The 7,892-nt window shown below is 41.0% G+C and overlaps 1 long non-coding RNA gene across 1 annotated transcript in view; it reads right to left on the bottom strand.

The window, feature by feature from the left end:
* The window catches only part of LOC106523246 (uncharacterized), a 30,672-nt gene that overhangs the window by 15,752 nt on the left and 7,028 nt on the right, over positions 1–7,892 (bottom strand). Inside the window, exon 2 of the long non-coding RNA XR_001310869.1 lies at positions 469–519. This is a non-coding gene — a long non-coding RNA (uncharacterized LOC106523246). The remainder of the gene's footprint in view (positions 1–468; positions 520–7,892) is intronic.

Below are 7,892 nucleotides of genomic sequence, written 5' to 3'. Positions count from 1 at the left end.
GAGTCAAATCAAGTATTTTATGAATAATTCCAAGTAAATTTTTTTTACTCCACTGGCAGAAATTTTTGACTTAATTTGAGTCAAATTTTCAGACTAACGAGACAAATAATCTTACATATTCTGAAAACAAGATGATTATTCTTACACAGTCAGTTCTTGTTTAGTAAATCAGTCTCAAAACAAGATAAAAAAAAGACTTTTTGTGTGGATATAAGATTTTAAAACTTGGTAAGATGGACAGTTTTTGCAGTGCAGGGTTTTGAGTTACAGTTCAGACAACAGCTGGAATATTTTATCCACCAATTGGTTTATATTAAAATAAGATACAAACATAGGATGAAAAACAGACACATAGGATCACTTTTCGCATTCTGTTTGTTAAAGTTTCATCAGGGTTTTAAAAACAAATCCAAGCTACATGCAATAGATGAGACGTCTGAATTAAATAATTGTTAGGAACATTTTTACCTTGAGACCTCACAGAGCGGGCGTCATTCAGGCGTGAAGCTGCGAAGTTGACTGTAAAAAAAAAAAGAAGAAGAAGAAAAACAGAAAACACAAACATGCATCAAGGTTAGAAGGAATAAACCACAGACTGTAAACTCAACACTGGAGAACTGGAGTGGATGAATTTATTACAGAGCGAAACATTCAGCTGTGAAGAAATGCTGCGGTTTCATCTTTTACATCCATACTGCCGCTGAGGTAGTATCTAATGTGCGTTATAATTACACACTTTCTGCTCTTTGTGCCATTCCGACACAAAAGAACATGTTTTAAACTCGTCATTTCATTATAAAAAAAAAGATGAATACAAGAGAATAAAATGGGGGCTATAATATGAATGTTAACTGAAAGAATTTAATTAATAACAGGGAGAAAATCAGTTAACGTTATATAAAAGATGGCATTATGACACATAAAGAAGAGGAATTAATCGTGCTAAAAGCCATTTCCACAGCTGAGCTGCTGACATTTTAATTTTCCGCTATTTTTAAAGCAACATTGACTCGGTTTGTTTGGCTTCCTGAGATTTGTGTTTGGATATTTGCAAACACCATCTGAACTTGATCAGCAACCGAGGGGTGCTGATCCTAACGCCGTCGGACAGAATCGCTTCGGCGTTTCGCTGCTGGAAGACGGGAGTCGAAGGTGAAGGCAAAGCTGCGGCACCGAATCTAATTGGTCGAGATTCTTCGGATCAACATTTTTGAAGGTGTTCACATCCTGAAAAGAAAAGAAAGACGGAAAGAAAAGAAACGAAGAAGGAGGGGGGGTGGATAACAAAAATGCAGAGCTATTTGAGTGCACACATGCAATTTGCAGTGTGGACAAAGCAATGCACCAGCTCGGAGCGCTAAGCCTCCTGCTCCGGCTTGATAAATATAACTTCAAAAGAAGCAGCCGAACAGCTTTAGCTGGCCGACTGCACAATGAGCATAATAACTCCCCACCTCCTGGGAGCTCCAGCCTGGTTCATTTACCCTCGCTGAGCGCTGCCATGCCTGCATGTGCACATGTGTCTTTGTTTCGCTGCGAGCCTCTCAGAGGCTCCCCACCTTCTGCTCGCTACAAAGCGGATGTATAGAGGAACCTTTTGGGCTTCATCTTTACAGAGGAAATGCCCCACATCCCCACATCCCTCTCCTCCCTTCTACTTGCCCCTCACGTGTAATGCCTGATTTACCACAGGACCCCTTAAAGAGGTCAAAGGGCAGACAAAACAGTCTGGTGTCATGGTAACCTGTGTGCCACCAAGCAGAATGGCAAGAAGGGGGCTGCCAGTTAAAACCCCGAAGAACTCCGCTTTGTCCCGAGGCGAGTGTGTGTACGTATAAACACACACACACACACATGCATTGCACCTGCACTGTGAAATGGACCCTACTAATTTGCAGCCCAGAATAATCGGGCCAAATCCCTCGGTGCGCTGCCAGTTGAGTGCAGCACCTCCAAGTCGGACGGAGGCGCGCCTCGCTCGGTGTGTGTGTTGCGGCGCGAGCTCGCGCGTGCGCGACACTCCTGCGTAAAAAGGTTCTTTGTGGCCGCTCAATGCCGTGGCGGCGCACGCACGGTGGGGGGAGGGATGCTAACGGATAAATGGGAGGCAAATGCATTCAGATCGATACCGAGCCGAGCGAGAGCGAGAGGGGTTGAGACGAGAGAGTGGAAGGTGGTGAGCAGCGAGGGAGGGGCCACGGAGAGACTGATTAATCATTCCTGTATTGTTATTGACTTTCTGTTAAAGGGAGTGAGTCAGACGCTGAATTATGTGCCCCTCTGTGTGTGTGTGTGTGTGCGTACGTGTGTGTGTTGTACAGTAGTTTATTGAGAGCACAAAGTTATCAATTACAGGCCTCGACTTCCCAAAGCTTTGGCTCTTTAGCCGGTTCTTTACTGCTCTGACTACAGCTCCTGCATTCCGAGTGTGCGGTTACAGCCTTTAAGCCGTCCGTTCACGTCGCCAGCACAGAAACTGCGAAGGGTTTAATTATTCATGCTTTGTTAAAAGAGCTAATACGGCGCTCCGTTTTTTTTTTTTTTTTTTTTTTTTTGGGGGGGGGGGGGTTGAGCAGGAATGGGGAAGTGAAGGAGGCGAACAGGAAATCCCCCCGTGAGGACTTAATGAGGAGCTGACGACTGAGCAGACACAACATAGGGGAAAAGGAGGGAGGGTGAGGGGTCGGCGGCCTCCCTGACACCTGACCCTTCGTCTGTGACCTTGTTCATTGTCTGGGTGGGGGTGGGGTGGGGGCACCTGAGCACAGGTCACGTTTTAAACTCGTGTTCTGAAAGAGATATTTCACAGCTAATTCTTTCGAAACGCTCCCTCAAGTCAGCGTCAAAACCTCCTAATTAAATAGATAAAAGTGGCATAATTAGTTTACAATTATAACAGCGTGACACCAGCGTCAGATGATGCCAAGGGCAATGTTTTCCTCTAATTACGAGCCTTTTCTTTTCTTTTCTTTTCTTTTTTTTTTGAAACTCCGACTCGTCACTGGCTGCCAGGCTGAGCCGAGTGAATGAAAACCCCATTCAGCGTTACCTTGAACTTGAACAATGAGTCTGGTGTTTGTGCTGGGGGGCCACTTCCTGACCTCCCCCCCACCCCTACCCCCTTTGGAATCAACCAACCGAAGCCTCTCCTTTCATCTTACAAACGTGACCCTGTTGACCCGGGCTGACCAGAAGAACGGCCGCCAACGGCAGGTTTCACTTCCACTGTGCGGACCTGTTCATCCTTGACTCTTGAGCAGTTCTGTTTGACATTGTGTTTACGCGTAACGCTTTGAATGGAAATTTCACCTTACGTAGTTGATCAAAGAAGCCACCGAACTATGAGGACCGTGTTTTTTTTTAATGATTTACTTAGCCAACTCACAGTAAATACCGATCGTCCCGCCTTGTTTTGCTTTCTTCACCTCCTTTTGTTCTCCCTCAACAAGCCCTTTCCTCCTCCCTCAGACACTCTGTCCTGCTTTTTCACCCTCTCCCCACCGTACCCCTCAGACAACCTGTTTCTTCTGCGCCTTCATCTTTATTTTCCCCTTCCATCTTCACAGCGTTCTCACCCCCTCCTCCTCCTCCTCCTCCTCCTCCTCCTCCTGTCTGGCACCAGGGAGCTGGCACGCTCGAGGGAGACGATGTGCGATGCAGACACCTCCAACACCATTGCAGAGCGTGTCTATCACTGCACAGCGTAATGGGGAGCCTTGTGAACGCCACCAATATGTTACCAGAGGAGATGTAGTGACACTTCAAGTCACTGTCAGTAAAATCATATGCTTTGGGCACATGCACTTAGCGAGCATTTTATATGCTTGATAGCTGTTAATTGACCATCATGGTGATAGTAACTGGAAGAAAAAGGCAAACTAACGTGATGACTGTCATAGATCTGATAGTCTAAGAACTTGGAATCCTCTCCAGCAGCAGTTAGAGATACACTGAAAAAAACAAACTTTTGGGTGTAGTAACATTTATTTAATTATTCTTTTAAATTTTATTTAAAAATATCAAAATCTCTAAACTACTAGAATTTACTAAATAAACAATACACATTATATTATATATCAATATTACTGTACAAAAAAGTAAATGCTAATGTTATTTTACCAGTAATATTTAAGTGCTTTTTCTGGACAGCACATAAACATGAATAAGTAACTTCTACTCTTTTGGGCTAAAACTGARGGYGCAYGCRCACACAAAARCTGCTRCTCCTCATTCCTTTGCTTCACTTTTCAAGGAGAGGAYAAGACATGGTCGAAATAAAACATAAGTTGTCTAGTTTCTTTTGCTTGAATACATTTGTTGGTGTACAATAGTTTGATGGCATAATGTAGGTRATATTTAGTTGTCAGGGAATTTATATTGTAGCATTCTGCTGCGTTTGGCTGTTTGTCATGTGACTGCATATGATTGTGGGTAGGATTCATGTTTGTTGTTGTTAAATCATTTTWGGGAATTGGTTAACATTGTTCTTTCAGCGATTAGTCTGTTGTGTTACTCTAATTTGTGTGTTCATTATTTGTTAACTTGTGTTAAACCATTCAGCAGAAGTAACCATGATGAGAGTGGTAGGCCTAGTCATTAATAAGACCTGTGAGTTTCACTTTGTCTGTGTTGTTCATGAAGAAGAATCCAATAAAGGTTCTTCAAAATCGCCACCTGGTGGTGAAGTATTGAACTACAACAAGAGCTACACCTCTCTCTGTAGCTGTGAGGTGTCATGCTACAATATTGTGCAATAAGTATATGTTACAATCTTTAACTGAGCAATTTAAGTAAAATGTACCTGATTTATTCACAAATCTTTAACTATATTCTTAATAACTTTTACTAGATAACGATGAGAAAATATTACATGAATTTGTAGCATTTAATTTTACTTAACAAACATTAGTGCAAATTGTTAYGAGGATTTTTTTTCAAGTAAACCGTACAAGTTATTTTTTTTAAGTGTAGGGCTGTTAATTGGTTGACCAAGAATTTGGACAATATTTACTTCTTATACTTCTTAAGCCATATTTGCACATATTTAGGCACTTACAAAGCAGGAAAACAAAGATGAAGCAGCAGCTGCTACAGCTAGCTCTATAGTTCTTTGAAGTCAAAATGCTTTAATTTATACCTTTTTTCAAGTGTCCATTTTCACCTCGGTGTTGTTAAAAAGTTTCCTAAAGTTAAGCCATTCTATTTTTGTCAAATGACAAACTAAAACAAAGCCCCAAATCTGTACGGTACATTTGCTATCAGCTGCTCAGATTTCCAAAGATGGACTTTGGCCATAGAAATGTCAACCTGCTCAAATTCCACGCTACGAAAAGAAACTTGGGTGTTGCTTGAATAACACAATTTTTCCCCTCCTTCCTAAGCCTTTCAACAGTCAAAACAAGCAGATTTTGTTGCATCAAAGCAATGAGGTTTTAAAGCAACTAGATGCTGCTAATTAACTTAGGCACTTGTCTGAAAATATAATATTAAATTTAATAACTAAAGATGTCCCAAGGTGATTTCTTTGCTTGCATGTGTGCATTAACCAGAGCTGTAAAACCTAATAATGTGTCTTAATAAAAAAAAATTAGGTCAACAAAACTAAACTCTTCCTCGCCTTAAATTAGAGTAACACATACAGTATTGCCGGTATTAAAAAGCTATTTTTAATTAACAACTTCTAAACTAAATGAAGTGAAGAGTTTTCCAAATTATTTATGTACCATTTAAAAAAAAAGATTCATAATTAGTTTACTCAATAAATTCAACATTTCAGTTGGAGTTAAGCTTGAATGCTCAAAGCAATGGTTTTCTTACTCTGTTAGAGTTGAGCTAACACACTGGGTTTAAAATATAAGCTATCAAAGCTGACAGCGGTGAGGAGGTATATTTTAACCCTCCTCAATAGTTTTATTGGAGTGCTCCCTTAAAAGTATCTCATGACGAGTTGTTGTTTTTTTTACTGATATAAGTTCATCCAGTCTCACTTTTTACCACAACCTTGTCTTTGTAGAAATGTGATCAAAAGACAAACGCACAACAAAATCTGACGTTTAAGTCCAATAGATGTTGAAATGCAACTGCTTTAAAAGTTTGGCAAACTCTGAGTTACGTGAAATAAATAACTATAGCTTACACAGACTTCCAGCAGTCTGGCAGATCATGTTGTCACATCGGTAAAAGCTTCTGTTTTAAAACAGTGACTCAACATTACAAAAAGATTGTGAGTCTGAAAATGTTAGCTTGGTTTCTAAAAACAATAATTCAAACTAATTTTGCACCACTTTATGTGGGTTTTAGTGATGGGATAAATGGCTCTTTTAAGGGATCCGGAACTTGGGGAGATGTTCAAAAAAGGCGTTCAATTTTGAACGAGTTACATCATCACGTACGGCGATGTGATGATGTCATCACGTTACGTGGGTGGAACCATGTGTTTTGTCAAGCAGAAACCCCCTTTCCGTGAGCTTCTGTACTCCACCACTCTGCCTGTTTTCTGTGAAAAAGCAAAGCGGGAGCAATTTAAGGAAGAAAAAATAAAAATTATATGAAGAACAAAATAAATAATACTACAAATGGCTCGTTACTGCCCGCGACTCGGCTCCTATCGTTTGTTGTAAAAAACTGTTCAAAAGATTTGGATCGTTCATGAACGTCACATCACTAGTGTGTTTGCAACACAATAACTTTTTGTCCTGATTTATTTTTAATCTACAGTAATTGAGTCCCTATTGAAACAGACTCTGAAAGCCTTGGAAATAAAACCAAGGCACTACCACCACTGTAGCATTCTAGAGCATTACACATTTATTTTTTATATGTTCTAAAAAAAAGTTCTTTCATTCTTTGAAATTTTTTTAGGTTTAGAGACGAGTCAATCCAAGAGAATACCATCTGTGAGAGACTGAACCATCCCATTTTGCCGTACTGTCACCGGACAATCTGCTTTTTCTGTAAAGGCAACTAATCAGTGGAACCCATTGCCTGATGATGTCAGGAGCTGTAGCCTTATGAGACTTTTCAACTCTAACTTGACAATCTTGATAAAAACAGCTCAGAAATGTGCTCAAGTGTAACTGAGTGTATGTTTGCAGGTGAAAGTAACCTGTGGTTTTTATATTTTCTGTTTTATTGTTGCAACATGTCAAAGGACYGCAGATACGAATTAGCTCTGGTGCATCAGATAGTGACATTTATGTTTGAGCTGTACACTGTCCCTTTTAAATAAAGTTGATGTATTCTGATTTCCTGCAGCAAAAAGCTCCTGGAATGCTGGAAAAGATCAAGAAAAACAGTTTGTTAGAAAGCTGCCCCATAAATCATAAATGACTGCTTTTGCAAGGAGGACACAAGGCCAGTGGGAGTGAGAGCTATGCACTGAAATTATCACGCTCACACACACAGTTTCACTATCTCTAGCCTTTTACCCAACACCCCCCCCCACCCCAACCCCGAGGCTCTAAAAATGACTGTGAGACATCTAAAGAGAGGAGAGGGGAAATGGTGAGGATGAAAAGTTGAAAGAGAGCCTACGGAAGAAGAAGAAAAATAAACCCAAAACAAAAACGAGATGTGCATTAAGACTGGTAAGGAGCGTGGCGATGCAGACAAGGAGAGCGGTGGAGGAGGAAAGAGGAGACGGGCACAAGGGGATTGATATAGGAGAGCAACAAGGAAACACTGTGACCTACTAATGCAGAACTGAGGAATTCTCACTGCTGACTCTAAACGCATTCCTGCAAATATTAACCCCCACCTCACCGCCTCTGTCTGCTCCTGAACACACAAGGCAGCCACCTGGCCGCTCCATCAGGAAACCAGGATAGGATAGGATAGGATAGGATAGGATAGGAAGGAAGGAAGGAAGGAAGGAAGGAAGGAAGGAAGGAAGG

The sequence above is a fragment of the Austrofundulus limnaeus genome, unplaced genomic scaffold (genome assembly GCF_001266775.1).
Source record: "Austrofundulus limnaeus strain Quisiro unplaced genomic scaffold, Austrofundulus_limnaeus-1.0 Scaffold148, whole genome shotgun sequence".
Taxonomy (NCBI): Eukaryota; Metazoa; Chordata; class Actinopteri; order Cyprinodontiformes; family Rivulidae; genus Austrofundulus; species Austrofundulus limnaeus.
The sequence above is the reverse complement of the archived record's forward strand: the minus strand, read 5'-3'. Positions and strand labels throughout refer to the sequence as shown.